General features: G+C 35.6%; 1 long non-coding RNA gene across 1 annotated transcript; it reads left to right on the forward strand.

Annotated features, from left to right (window-relative positions):
* Positions 1-239: 239 nt before the first annotated feature.
* On the forward strand, positions 240-1,822 carry LOC128128042 (uncharacterized). The gene is made up of 4 exons (XR_008225627.1): positions 240-368; positions 446-533; positions 630-704; positions 1,296-1,822. It is a non-coding gene; the product is annotated as an uncharacterized LOC128128042 (long non-coding RNA).
* The last annotated feature ends 11,917 nt before the right edge of the window (positions 1,823-13,739 follow it).

Consider the following 13,739-nt stretch of genomic DNA (forward strand, 5'->3'; position numbering starts at 1 on the left):
TACTTAATGAAATCTCATTTCTACAACATTGTTAATTCTTTTTTTGAATATAGATTGCTGAAACAAGTAGACTGTATGCTTAAGAGAAAGAAGAGGAGGTTAAATTATATGAGATTTTTGTTGAAGAGTTGGATTGTATGGAGATTGTCCTTGAAAACCAGGTTAGCTTTTTTTTCAATTAGAAGTTAGAATTATATTGTAAAACTTTAGATGTATTTTTTAATTTTTGTTGTATATTAATTTAAGGTTGACATGGTCAAAGGAGATGCTGAAAGGCAACGATTGCAAAGGGAAGAGCTAGAACTAGATTTTCATGCTTTTAAACAACAAATCAACCAAGTCAAAACTAGTTATTAAGACATAAAAAGGTTTGATAACCATAACTCATCAAAGAAACATTGAAATAATTGTGCATTTTTATTGACAAATGACTCTTTTTCTACAGAGCTTTGAATGAAAAAGAGAAAAGTCTTCAAGAGTCCCTTCAGCGGGTTGAACTTCTTGAAAAAGAGATTGCCAACAAAGATAAAGTGGTGCAAGTTCTTCTCTTTTTTCTTGTATCTGATTAAAACCATATGTAAGTTAACTAATTTAACTTGTATTTTTATTCTTTTTTAATTTTTTCTCAGATTGTCCAACATAAAGCTCACATTTCCGAGCTTAATCTGCATGCTGAAGCTCAAGATAGAGAATACAAACAAACGGTAAACAATAGTTAGATTTTTTTGATTAAATTCTTGATATTTTTTTACAATCTTAACTTCAAAAAACAGTTTAAAGCATTGGAGGCAATGGCTGTTGCTGACCAAGTCAAATCAAATATTTTTGTTTCCCACATCTCAAATTCACCATCAAAGAAACTAGAAAAGAATGGATCAAGAACAAGAGGTTATGGTTCCCCTTTTTAATGCATAAGAATAGGATTAGCACAACAAATAAAGTCTGAGAGAGATGAAGAGCTTACTACTGCAAGAAAGCGAATTGAAGAGCTTGAAGCATTGGCTGCAAGTCGCCAAAAAGAGGCATAAATTTCAAATCATTTTATAGATAAAATTTATCTTTTTCTGAAAGAACATCATGTGAAACTTTCTGCATTAAGTGAAGAAACACTCATATATAGCTTACTGGATTAAGGGATTGTTTCTTTCTACTTAGTATTTCTTACTGTTTGTGAACAAGCCTCTCATCTCACATTTGAGTTTATAGGAATCAACAATCACTATGAAACTTCTAGTGTTTAGATTTCTTACTGGTTGTGAACATTTGTTTCTTCCCTTTCTACCCTTTACTTGCAGGTTGATGATTTGTCAAGAATGTTCAAACTATTTTCCAAAAATACCCCATGGATTGGATCCTGTCTCTAGTATGTTTAAACAGGTTTGTGATTTAGGAGTTGGATTCTATTTTTTTAAGTAGAATGTAGTTATTTGTATTTGTTGTCATTTGTTTTTATCTTTTTGACGCAATGCAGCATGTTGCTGCTGAAGGCACAACCTTCGTCAAACAGGCAAAAGATGCTGCAAGTAATGAGAATGCAGAAAGAGATTGGAGGTTGATCCTGCTACATGGCAAATAATGATCTTTAGGGTCTGCTAGAAGGATTGGAGATTGTAGTTAAGCTTCTATCTAAGACTTCACGCCAAGGACTTGATGAATTTAAGATATCATATTTTGGCATGGCTAGAAGCTTTGGAGGAAACGAGACTCAAGCAAAAGTAAAGTCACAGAGAGTTGTTGGCACATAGTAAGCTAGATAATGCAATTGTATATAAATGAGTTCATTTATTTATAACATTTACTCACTATTGGAATAATTATTTGTATTTGACATATTATTGAAATGATTTATCTTCGTAAACGCGCGTCGTAATTGCGCGTCGTAAATGCGCGTCGTCTATAGACGACGCGCAAAAGCGCGTCGTCTCTCTTTATGACAGGGCCTTCCTTGACGCGCATTTGCGCATCGTCTGAGCCTTTTACGACGCGCAATGAGCGTCGTAAAAGGCTGTTTTTCTAGTAGTGATCAAAGTTTTTAGACAACCTTTACCCGCTTGTCGGTACCTTTCATATTCACATCTTTGTTTGGTCGCTTGTCGGTACCTTTCATGTTCACATCTTTGACACGAAAAATTGTGACAAAATTAGGACAAACTATAAGTGACAAGACAATGTGATCCTAAGTTCATAGATATTATATCTGATCCTAAGTTTCTAGATACTACATCTTAAGGACCATTCAGCTGACGACGACCAGGGATATTGTTGTCCACCTAAATTGAGCAGCGAGATCTATAGACAATCTGTATGTGTTCAATTTTAAGTGCACTAGAATGTGTTTCCCGCTTCCTGATATGCCCCAGCCATCAAGAACTTCCAGAGTACTCCTTACACCGGGTGAGCAGACAACCATTCAGAGAGAGGATAGATTCAGAATTCTGTTACGTATTATTTTAGAGGGGTTGAGAAGTAGAAGGTTGCATATGTTGTATACCAGGTCGGATTAGAAGTCACGCAAAGGAGACAACATATGGCTAACAGATAAGAAGTTTTTCACATATATAACATGCAGAGAAATAGAGTTGCATATGTTGTGTACCAGGTCGGATTGGAATTCACGCAAAGGAGACAACATATGACTAATAGACGGAAAGAAAGAAAATGATATTCTACAGACCTAATTTATTGGAATTTACCAATCGCCCCATCCAACCGGAATTAAGGACAGAATCCGCACATCGAGGAAAAGTGAAACCACGGTTCCAGATACGGGTTCATTTAATGTGACGAGTAGATTCCCATATATATCTCCCTACTCAACCTATCCAAGCGTCGTATTGTCAGGCTAAAGGGAACTATCTAGGTCAAGATTTGTCAAGTCATTTGATTTCCTAAGTTCAACTCTGCCTAGTCATGTCCATTTAGAATCTTTCGTGCCTATCGACGCATCAAACCAGAGCATAGACCCTTCAACTTTGGGTACGTTATGCAGACTCAGGTGTCCTGTTATCACATAATCATATCACTTCCTAAAACATCTCCCACAAGCATATTCCATAACCAACATATTATATTTTTTTTGATTTATATATATATATATATATATATATATATATATATATATATATATATATATATATATATATATATATATATGTATATATATATATATATATATATGTATATATATATATATATATATATATATTTAAAAATTTTCTAATTTTTGTTTTGTTTTTATTTCTCCCCCTTAATTTGTACATATGAGAGAAACGAAAGTAAATGCGCAAATTTGAAATATCCTAAAACAAAAATTAGTCTTTAAAGCGAATCAGCTTAAGATAAACTCAAGAGTATAGAGAAGAAAACTCAAACCGTAAGTCACCGAGTGAATTGCATCCAGAAGGTCTGAGAACAGCACGCGTAATCCTAGAACATATCCGAAAATTCTTCATGTCGTTAGGCACAAACCCCATGCGATCCTTCCTTTCTTCCCTTCCCGAAAAGGACACATACTCTCAAACAAATGTATGAATGTTGTACAGTTGAGAGATGCCTCCTATCAAGTGCCTGGAATAGCCACTACCAATAAACCGAAGTTTGGTGATATGCCTCGATAGCTACTCTGACACAGAGTGGGATCAGTTGGTCTTTGGAACCCAGTCCATTTTGAAACTGGGTCGACCTTTGTCATCCTTGCACGGTACTTTCTCCCATGACATATCCTGCTTATCACAAACAAAAGATGTAGAAATATTAGAATCGTTAGTAGATTTGGGAGACTGAGCCTTCGGAACCCATTTGTAGTTGGGTTTAACCCATTTCTTTTCCGATCTGATGGGTGGCTCAATACTTGTTTTTGATCTAGATGTCGGCCGTTGAGATGACTTTCATTTTGACTTCATGGGAGCATCTCTTGGATTTGGCTTCTTGGCCGACATTCCCTTCTTGGCCTTGGGATTTGATTTCTTGGCCTTGGGAGTTGAACGTTGCCTCGAAGGGTTTCTTTTGTAGAATCTCCCACTTTGTGCGTTTTGCCAGCCTTGTGCATAGTAGGGAACGTATGCTCGATTAGGACAATTTCTGGCAATGTGTCCAGGTGTTCCACAGTGAAAATATGTCTTTTTCTTCACTGTGGAGTTGTTTCTTCCTGCCCCTGGTGGCGTATCTTTGCCTTGTCTCTTGTTGTTCCCACATGCACACTTGCAACAAGAACTCTGTTGCGTTGGAATTCGTGGCTTGTACTTCTCAACAACAGGTTGATCAGAAGCAACTGAGTTCGAAGCAACATATTCAGAGTTCAAGGAGACATTTGTTTGTTCAGTAGAACTCTCCTTGTTCTCATCCTGTATTACTTTGCCTGCACAAGAAGTAGAAGTATTAGTATCGTTCAGCTCAACACCTTCAGGTGCCTGTTCAACAACTGGTTTACCGTATACCATAAATGGTTCTCGGTCAATCTCTTCCTGAGTCAAAGTTATGGATATATAGTTATGATTGAAAGGTGGAGGAACACTATCATACCCTAGACCATTGTTTTGATTTTCTTTGAATTTTAATTGGGCTTCATATAAGGACTCGACTGTCTTACTTGACGCAGTGTAATTTGTGAAACTAACATCTGTTTTTCCACGATTTATTTTCAAAGCGTCAAGTTCTTCAGTTACAGCAGCAAGTTTTTTCTTAATGTGATCATAGTTTTCACACTTGTTGCTGTAATCTTCTTGGAGTTTTCGGAAATCCTTGATTTTGGTTTCTAATTGAGCTTTTAACGGTTTCTGACCTTTCCTTATAGTATAGTCTTCATATTTAAGGTCCTCATTTTTTCCTTTTTAGCAAATCAATTTGTTCGCGAAGAAATTTAATCGTAGCTTTACAAGATGGAGTACATGAAACTTCATTTACCGGAATTGATGTGGAACTCATTTTTTTTATTTTTTATTTTTTAAATTTTTATATATATATTTTTTATATTTTTAATTGCCCTTTGACTTAAAAACCGAGAAAGTCAACCTTAAAAGTCAAATTTAAAAAGTCAAACTTAAAAGTCAAACCGAAAAGCCAAATTTAAAAAATTAAAAGTCAAACGAGAAAGTCAAAATTTAAAGTCATATGTCAACTTTTAAAAGGCAAAGTCAAAATTTTAAGTAAAAAGTCAAAAATAAAAGTCAAAATTTAAAAACTAAAATTTTGGAAGAAAATGGAATTTAAAAATAAAAAGAAATTGAATTTTGGGCTGATTTTGTCAAAAATGCAAAACTAGATTGCAGCAGCGAGTCTTTATGAATTAAATTTGGAAGAAAGATATCATCTTGCAGCTTAGATGAGCTGGTAGAGTCGCTGGGTGATGAAACAGGTGACCCAATTTCGAAACTCGGCAGCCCCAAAAACCTTCTCCTTTTTTTTAAGTAAGCATGCTGCTGTGAAGCTATATGATTAAGCAAGTTGAGATGGTTAACATGTTCCTATTTTGGCTCAACTGGTAACACGTTGATTTGAAGAATTATAGATCTTGAGTTCGAATCTAGGACCTCCAAAAAGAAAACCTTTTTTATTTTAGTATAAGCTGAACCGTACACACCAAGGACCGCACACCCGTGTGCGGCCGTACACCTAGCCGCACACTCCGAGCCGCTCACCTTCAAGTTTTCCGAGCCGCACACCTTCAATAGATTTGCGAAAAAAACGACGTTTTTCACCCCTTTTTGCTCCAAAAATTGATCAAAAACTCGTTTTTATGAAAAAATGCAAAGAAGAAACCCCCTTTATTTTTCCGAGATCTATCCAAAAATGCAATTATCTTTTCAAAATAAGATCAAATAAGCTCCAGATCTGAAAAAAAATTGATTGATACAACCAAGCTCTGATACCAATTGTAAGTCCCCAAAATTGCTTGTGTATCAATCAGATCCAATTGATGGTGCGGAATCCCAATCAATTGGATGATGTCAGATCAATATAGAAGAGAAGGAGAAGAAGAATAACTTGAATCTAATGTATTGATGATATGATTGATGCTCCTTACAATAAATTCTCTCTCACACACACTTCTTATCTCTAACTTTCTCTCTCTTGTCTAGCCTTCTCTCTTCCTTCTCTTTCACCGTACACTCCCACATGCACTCCCCTATTTATATGGACCTCCAGCCATACACATGTGTACAGCCGCACACCCTGTGTACGGCCGTACACAGGGTGTACGGCCGTACACACGTGTACGGTCGTACACACAAACCGCAAACATATACAACATTACATAAAAATATATTTTTCTAGAAAAGCAAAGTATAAACTGTTGGGGTGCAAAGTTATTCATTCATGACTTTGTAAATGTTTGACTTTTGTAAAACCCACTTGCATGTGGTGCTTTAGCCTTTAGACCCATTTGGTAGTTAGAGTGAGAGAGAGACATGTAAACACCTCTATATAAGGTGGGTTTGTCCACTTGTAGAGGTGTGCTTGAGAGATGTAGAAGTGAGTGTATAAGTGTGTGTTAATTATGTAGTCTAGATCTAGATTTTTTTTATAACACCATATACATTCAATATATCTCTTAAACACCCAAATCACCATGTTCAATTGTGCAAGCTTTAATTCCGCATGCCAAACCATGTTCTTTGTCACAACAATTGGTATCAGAGCGAGTCTTCAAGATCAAGGTGATTTTTGAAGAACGATTCTCGGTTTGGCAATTTTTGTCGCAATTCGATCAATTTTGGTGAGTCTCTCTCTATGATCTCTCTTAATTTCATTTGATTCGTGCGTTGCGTTTTTTGATTTGTGATCATTTGACTCGTTGGATCTAAATTTTTGTTGAAAAACCCATTTGTTGTGATCCAATAATTTTTTTTTGTTGATCAAAGCCCAATCCAATCCTAATCTGTTGTTCGATTTGATTTTTGATTGAATTTTTTTGTTTAAATCGAGATATTATCCAAAATCATTTTGATTGAATTTTGGAATTTGATACTGTTCAAAATTGAGACCAAATTTCGATTGATATTGTTCATAACCACATATTGAGCCCAAATACATCATTCTTTTGTTTAAATTCATGATCTGATCCAATACTATTCAATTGAGCCCATTCAAAATTCTTATTTGATCAAAATTCGTTTACATTGTATGACAAATTAGTCTCATTCAAGATCTAGTTTGCACGCATCAAATAGTTGTACCTTTGAACTCACACGATTCAGTTCTGGATTCTTAATCGTCTGCAATTGATCATAGCCTCATCTTCGTTTTTTTATATATTAACTTCGATTGGAATTGATTGTTGAGTCATTTTTGTAAATCGATTTAACCACTTCGATTTTTAAATCGCTTTTGTTCAAGTTGCAGTCGGATAATCGAAAATTAATTCTTTGATCTTATCGATTTTGGTCAAGAACTCATGAAAGAGGCTTAGAACTTGTGATAAAATACATTTTTTGATCTGAAACTTGGCATTGGATACTTCGATTTCTTGTTTGTTGATCTTTGACTTTGCAAAGTTAATCACAGAAAAAGTCAACCATGTTTTCTATGGGTTAATTCGTTAAATTGGAAGTTGAAATAGTTGCATTTGAGTTGAACATGGGATATTGATCTCGAAATCATGTGTATTTGCTGTCGATTTTGAGAAATCGATGATTTGGCTTGGAATGAAAATCAAATGCGAATCGCACTTGAAAGGCTGAAATCGACTTGATTTAGGAGTCGACTGATTTTGTGAAGGTCGAATTAACTTGGAATGTGTTCGCGTCTGGAAAGGGTTATTGTTCATAGAGTTTTTGTGATTGGAACGAAGAACTGGGTCAAGAAGTTTGAATGAAGGGTCACTGTTCGTATGTTTGTGATTTTGATTTTGGAATTGGGGAGTAATGTTCGCATGATTGAAGTGTCGATGTTTGCAAATTCGATTGTTGGTTGGCTGTGGAACGAAATACGAAGATGTTACATGAAAATGAAATTTTTGATTGTTTGGTTTAAAGACGATTTTGATTTCGCATGGTTGAAGAACTGAACTACTGTTATTAAGTTCGCATTTGATGAATCAATTTAAAGATCCGGATTGGGTTCACATTTATGGATTAGATTTCGCATTTGGTGATACACTTGATTTGTTGATGCGAAGCCAAACTATATTCGCATTTGTGTGAATCAAACTAGATTCGCATTGGTATAAATGGAGTTCGCATTTGATGGTTTGTTCAAATTTGGAGTCAAAATGCGAACAAAATGAAAGATGTGCGAAGCATGCGAAGTATTTCACAGTATAATGTGAGTTGGGGAAGAAATCTAATAGTTTCACATTTGGCCCCTGATCTTTTCATGAAATAATTCAAATGGTCCAGCTTCGCAAATGGGATTATAAATTGACAAAAATGCAGAATTTTCATTTCGCATCCCTGCAGTTTTCGCAAGATGGCAAATTTTACCCAGTTTCGCATTTGGGGTAAAAATTTTGAGAAATTGGAATATTTTCTAATCAGGTCCCTGCAGTTTGTGCGAATTTACACATTCAACCCAGTTTCGCAAATGGGGATGTGTTTCGCATTTTTGGCTGTTTTTGACGCAACGGGTCATTGCAGAATTTTGAAATTGACAATTTCTACCCATTTTGAGAAATTTTGATAAAGGCGATCCGTGAACGAAGCTAAAAATTCAATATTTTTTGGATTTTCCGGATTGAAGCACAGTTTATGCCACATGTTAAGGGGGAGTTTTAACATGAAAAATTCCGAATAGAGCACGTTCTTTTTCCTTGGAGTTTTATAATCAAATTTCGATTATAAAAAGGGGAAGAAGTTTTATATGGAAATTCGAACTTGAATTTTTCATATTACGCGGATTTGAAGACCGAAGTGATCTTGAAGTTTTTAAAGCCTACGAGATGATGCAATTGGAAGTTCGGAAGTGATGTATTCGAAATGGGTTTGGTTTATTGAAGATTTTTGGGGTGTGTTTTTATGCGCAACTTTGGGTGATTATTTGGAGTTTGGGATACTCTTGATCATTCGTTGCTGCTCAGATTGTATGGTTTCACATCCTAGAGCCCAAATTGAAGAATCATGGAAGAATTGAAGATTGAAGTTCGTTTCGACATGTGTCACCTTTGAGGCTCAACCGCATAGTGCTTGATTTTGGAAGATTTGAAGTGGGTCATTCATTCCTACCTTTGAGGGGGAGAATGTTGGGGTGCAAAGTTATTCATTCATGACTTTGTAAATATTTGACTTTTGTAAAACCCACTTGCATGTGGTGCTTTAGCCTTTAGACCCATTTGGTAGTTAGAGTGAGAGAGAGAGAGAGAGAGACATGTAAACACCTCTATATAAGGTGGGTTTGTCCACTTGTAGAGGTGTTCTTGAGAGATGTAGAAGTGAGTGTATAAGTGTGTGTTAATTATGTAGTCTAGATCTAGATTTTTTTTATAACACCATATACATTCAATATATCTCTTAAACACCCAAATCACCATGTTCAATTGTGCAAGCTTTAATTCCGCATGCCAAACCATGTTCTTTGTCACAACATAAACCATATTTTTGACCCAACACAAATGCTAATTTGGGAGGTTGTAATCTTGATCGCAAAAGCACAAGTAGCGGATATCAACTATTGGATGGGAAGCTTGTAAGCTGACAATCGAAAAAGAAAACATGTGTTTCGATTTCCATTGCACAAACAGAATGTGTGGTTGCTGCAGCTTGTACTTCACAAATCATATGGATACAAAGTCAACTGCATGATTATGTAATCAACATGAGGAAGATTTCGTTTTATTGTGACTCACAAAGTGTCATTCGCATCTGGCATAACCCTGTGCAACATTCGAAAACTAAACACATTGCTCTTCGTTACCATTTTATAAAAGATCACGTTGAAGATGGAAACATAGAAGTTCATTTTGTAAAGACCACTGATCAGCTTGTTGATATCTTTATAAAACGCTTAGATGAAAAATCTTTCGTGAGAATTTTGAATGTTTTGGGTATGATCAACGCAAATTCAGTTCCAGGACTAATTTCAATGGAATGACAAAGAGGAGGAAAGATGTCGATTCATCGGTCACTGTTCACAGTCAACGCTTCGATATGCTTCGCTTTCGACATCATGCACATTGGTTTGAAAAATTCTTTGTTACTTTTATAATTTCCTAATTTCGCAACTTAGGTACATTCTTGATATAATTGTTATTTTTCTTTACAAATCAAAAACATCAAAAAGATTTTTCATTTTTTTCTTTCTTTTTCAAAAATTCAAAAATACCAAAAATATTTTTTTATTTTTGTAAATTTTATTCAAAAATCAAAAATCCAAAAATATTTTTTTTGTTTAACTTTTTCGTGTATAGATTTTAGCGAAGCTTTTTCATGCCACCTGCTTGATACTTTAGGGAAAGGTAAACTTTTGAAAATTTGTACTAGTTAAGATGTCCCTAGAAGCATGCTGCAGCATGTTGACCCAAGCCTCCATAACACAATGTGTTTCGAAGCCTTAATGGTTTTCTCATTTTGAGAATTCCTTCCCAATCAGGCTATATTCACATTCGTTCTTGAGTTACCTTACTCGTCGCATTGGAGTTAAGAGTTAATTGCTTGGTCCATATATAGCAGAGGTACATTCGATTCTTAAACCAGTCTTTTTCATCTCAAAGCTCTTTCACGATCACACACAATGACATATACCCAAGACATCTCTAGTATAAACCAACCAGGTTATAAGTATGTACCCACTATGTGTTAATGATCTAGATTAATGAAACCGTGATGAAAGTGAAACCCAAAATTTCACAACCTATAAGGAATTGACGGGGAACTTTCTTCTAGAATTTAACGAAACATTTGTTTCTGTACCACTTTTCGATACTCCAAATCATATTCTTTCTATTTGAGGGGTCTTGATAAAATGTTCGAAACCCACGACATTTTCCAGTAATAATTTTGATTTGTGGAATATGATTTCAGTGTGATTATCTTTCTAATTCCTTGCTACTTGATAAATTTTTCCAAAGCATACTTGTCACTGACTACACTGGTCAAACAGGTAATTTTAGTTACAATTTCTCACACTTATGTTTTGTTGTGACATGAAAAAAAATATTCAACCACCCATAAAGCCTTATAAAAAATGCCCTTCGATACTTCTTAACAAGTATTCGATTGTATTTCACGAGAAACCACACAAGCTGTTCATCATCTCTCTTGATGATTAGCAAAGTGATATTTTCCCGGGATCTAACTGTCTTTATGTCGAAATTTTATTTCGACATCACATAATCAATTTTTTTTTGTTTCTCATCTTTTTCTTTGGCACACATTGCACTCACGAAATCCTTGAGGTTATGAGTACTACCAACTCAGGTTGAAGATTTCGCAAGTCTGGCACATGACTTCGCTTTTAAACCCAAAAGTGAAAGGGCCCAACCTCTATGCCGAACGTTTTTGATACTTATCCGCAAAGTGCTTTTGAAAATACGTCTGATGTGACGATATTGTTACTTTGCGATTTTCTAGGAAAAAGTACTCATCACTTTTTCCTAACATGGCGTGCTTTACGGCTACTGGTACGATTTTCAAGGAAAACGTGTCAAGATATTAATGACAACCATTTGAAATTCAAATTATGTCTACATATAAAAAGGGAATTGGGGATTTCATTCCAATTTTATGCTCACAATACGATTCTAAAACGATTTGTGCTCTTTTTCCCTCATGTTTTTCAAGTTCTTTCAAAAACCCTAACAATGGTTGCTCATCAATCACAAACCGCTGATGATGTTTCTTCTCAACCTCTTATGAAGATCCAAAGAACAAACTATCAAATTCAAGATGATGAAAGTGTTTATCCGGAGGAGTTACAGATGCTCATTGTTTCTCTTAAGAGTTTTGTACTATCGACTGCCATGTTCAATTCGTTTGTTGTTCCTCTTTCTTGGTTCTACAGCAACATACCACAAAACGATGCAGATTTTTATGTTTCAACTGGTGAATGATAAGAAATTTCAACTATCGAAGAAACTTTTTACCTAGATTTTGAACATTCCTAATTCTGAACTTTTTACAAGGTTATGAATGAGCAAGTGATGCAAATGTTCAATGAGATGGGTTATCAACCTATTCTCACCAAGATTAGCGAGTTCAAGAAATCAAGGTTGCCTTGTATTTGGAATTTCCTATTTGGAATCTATATTCGGTGTTTGACAGGTCGCATTGTGGGGTTGGATAAATCATGTTTCGAGGTCTATGCGATGGTGGCACGAATCTATTACGATTAACAAGTTAATTATGCTACTCAACTATGGGACGAATTTGTAAAGAGTATTGGGAATACGATGCCAAGGATGGGATTTCTTGTGCTAGGTACTGGAGTCTCATACTTCAGTTTGTTTATGACAAAGAAGGTATTCAAGTGCCTGAAAATGAAGAAAATGCTATGTTTTATTTGTATCAATTTCCCAAAATACTTGAAGACAATATTGATATCTTTCCAACTGTGGCTCGCATTCCAGATTCGATGCTGAAAAACGTTGATCATTCGAATCATGTTTTGGTAACTTATTTGTAACAAATCAATACATCTATTGAGACTGGGGTTTTGTTACAGAAGATAACAGAAGGTTCTTCAAAGAAGCGAAGAGGAACTAAGAAGGAAGCTCAACCAAGTCCTTCGAAAGCCAGTCCGATTGCAAAAGTGGCTAAGTCTCCAATGAAAGTTGTTGTAAAAGAACAACCTTCGAAGCAAATCTCAAAGCCTGTAGTTAAAGAAACTGTCAATCCTTTGAAGGATGTGGTAGCTTCGAAAACGGGTGTATTGAAGAGACTCAAGAAAACAACTCACAAACCTCACCATTCTCTTGAAAGATCCGGAAGTTTTTCGCCATCTTTTGTCCGAAAGCCTCAACTTTTTCAAAAGGGTGTTGTAATTTACGAAATACCCACACCTGTTTCTCCACAATCGAAGAAACAACGAGCAGAGGATATGGCTAAGAAGATCTCAAGGAAACAAAAGAAACAGAGGAAATTAATCATTCAAGATGATTCTATAGATGAAGATGTTGTTCCTAAATCTCCTTTTGGTAATGATGTTTTAGATAATCTATCACCAACGAGGAATTCTCCAGTCAAGTTGAACTTCGAGGAGATTGGAAATTATGGTGGCACTATGAAAGAATCTAATATGGACACAACCACTAATCAAGGAGATCAAGCGAAAAAATCCACTCCTGTGCAAACAACAGTCATACTACCCGAAGTTTCGATAACCAAGTCAATTACTGAAGAGGTTCAAACTTCAGGCGTCCTTATACACATATCTCATATGGACACAAATGTTAGCATGGGTGATGGAGTGTCGAATAATGAAGCCCAACATGATTAACATGAAGGTACTCAACATATTATACTCTCCTCAACTTTAGAAACTTCTACCATTGATGCTACCACTTGTCTACCACCATTTCACACTACCATTTCAAACTTAACTCATTCTCCTACATTCGATACAATAATGCAACAACCAATTACATCTTTGTTTCCATCCCAATCCGCTGAAAAACCCAAAACTGTTCATGATGATGAAGAAGACGATGGAGGGTTCGTAGGTTTGTTTGCTGATATTGAATTTGATCCCGAAGAGGAGAATATTCCCGACAATATGCTGATGTCGGGGAAACAGTTCAAGATCATAAACCGAAAGCTCAATTCTTTACTCCAACTACAAGCTAATGTAGGGGGTAAACATTCGGTATCTGG

The sequence above is a fragment of the Lactuca sativa genome, chromosome 8 (assembly GCF_002870075.4).
Source record: "Lactuca sativa cultivar Salinas chromosome 8, Lsat_Salinas_v11, whole genome shotgun sequence".
NCBI classification, from domain to species: Eukaryota; Viridiplantae; Streptophyta; class Magnoliopsida; order Asterales; family Asteraceae; genus Lactuca; species Lactuca sativa.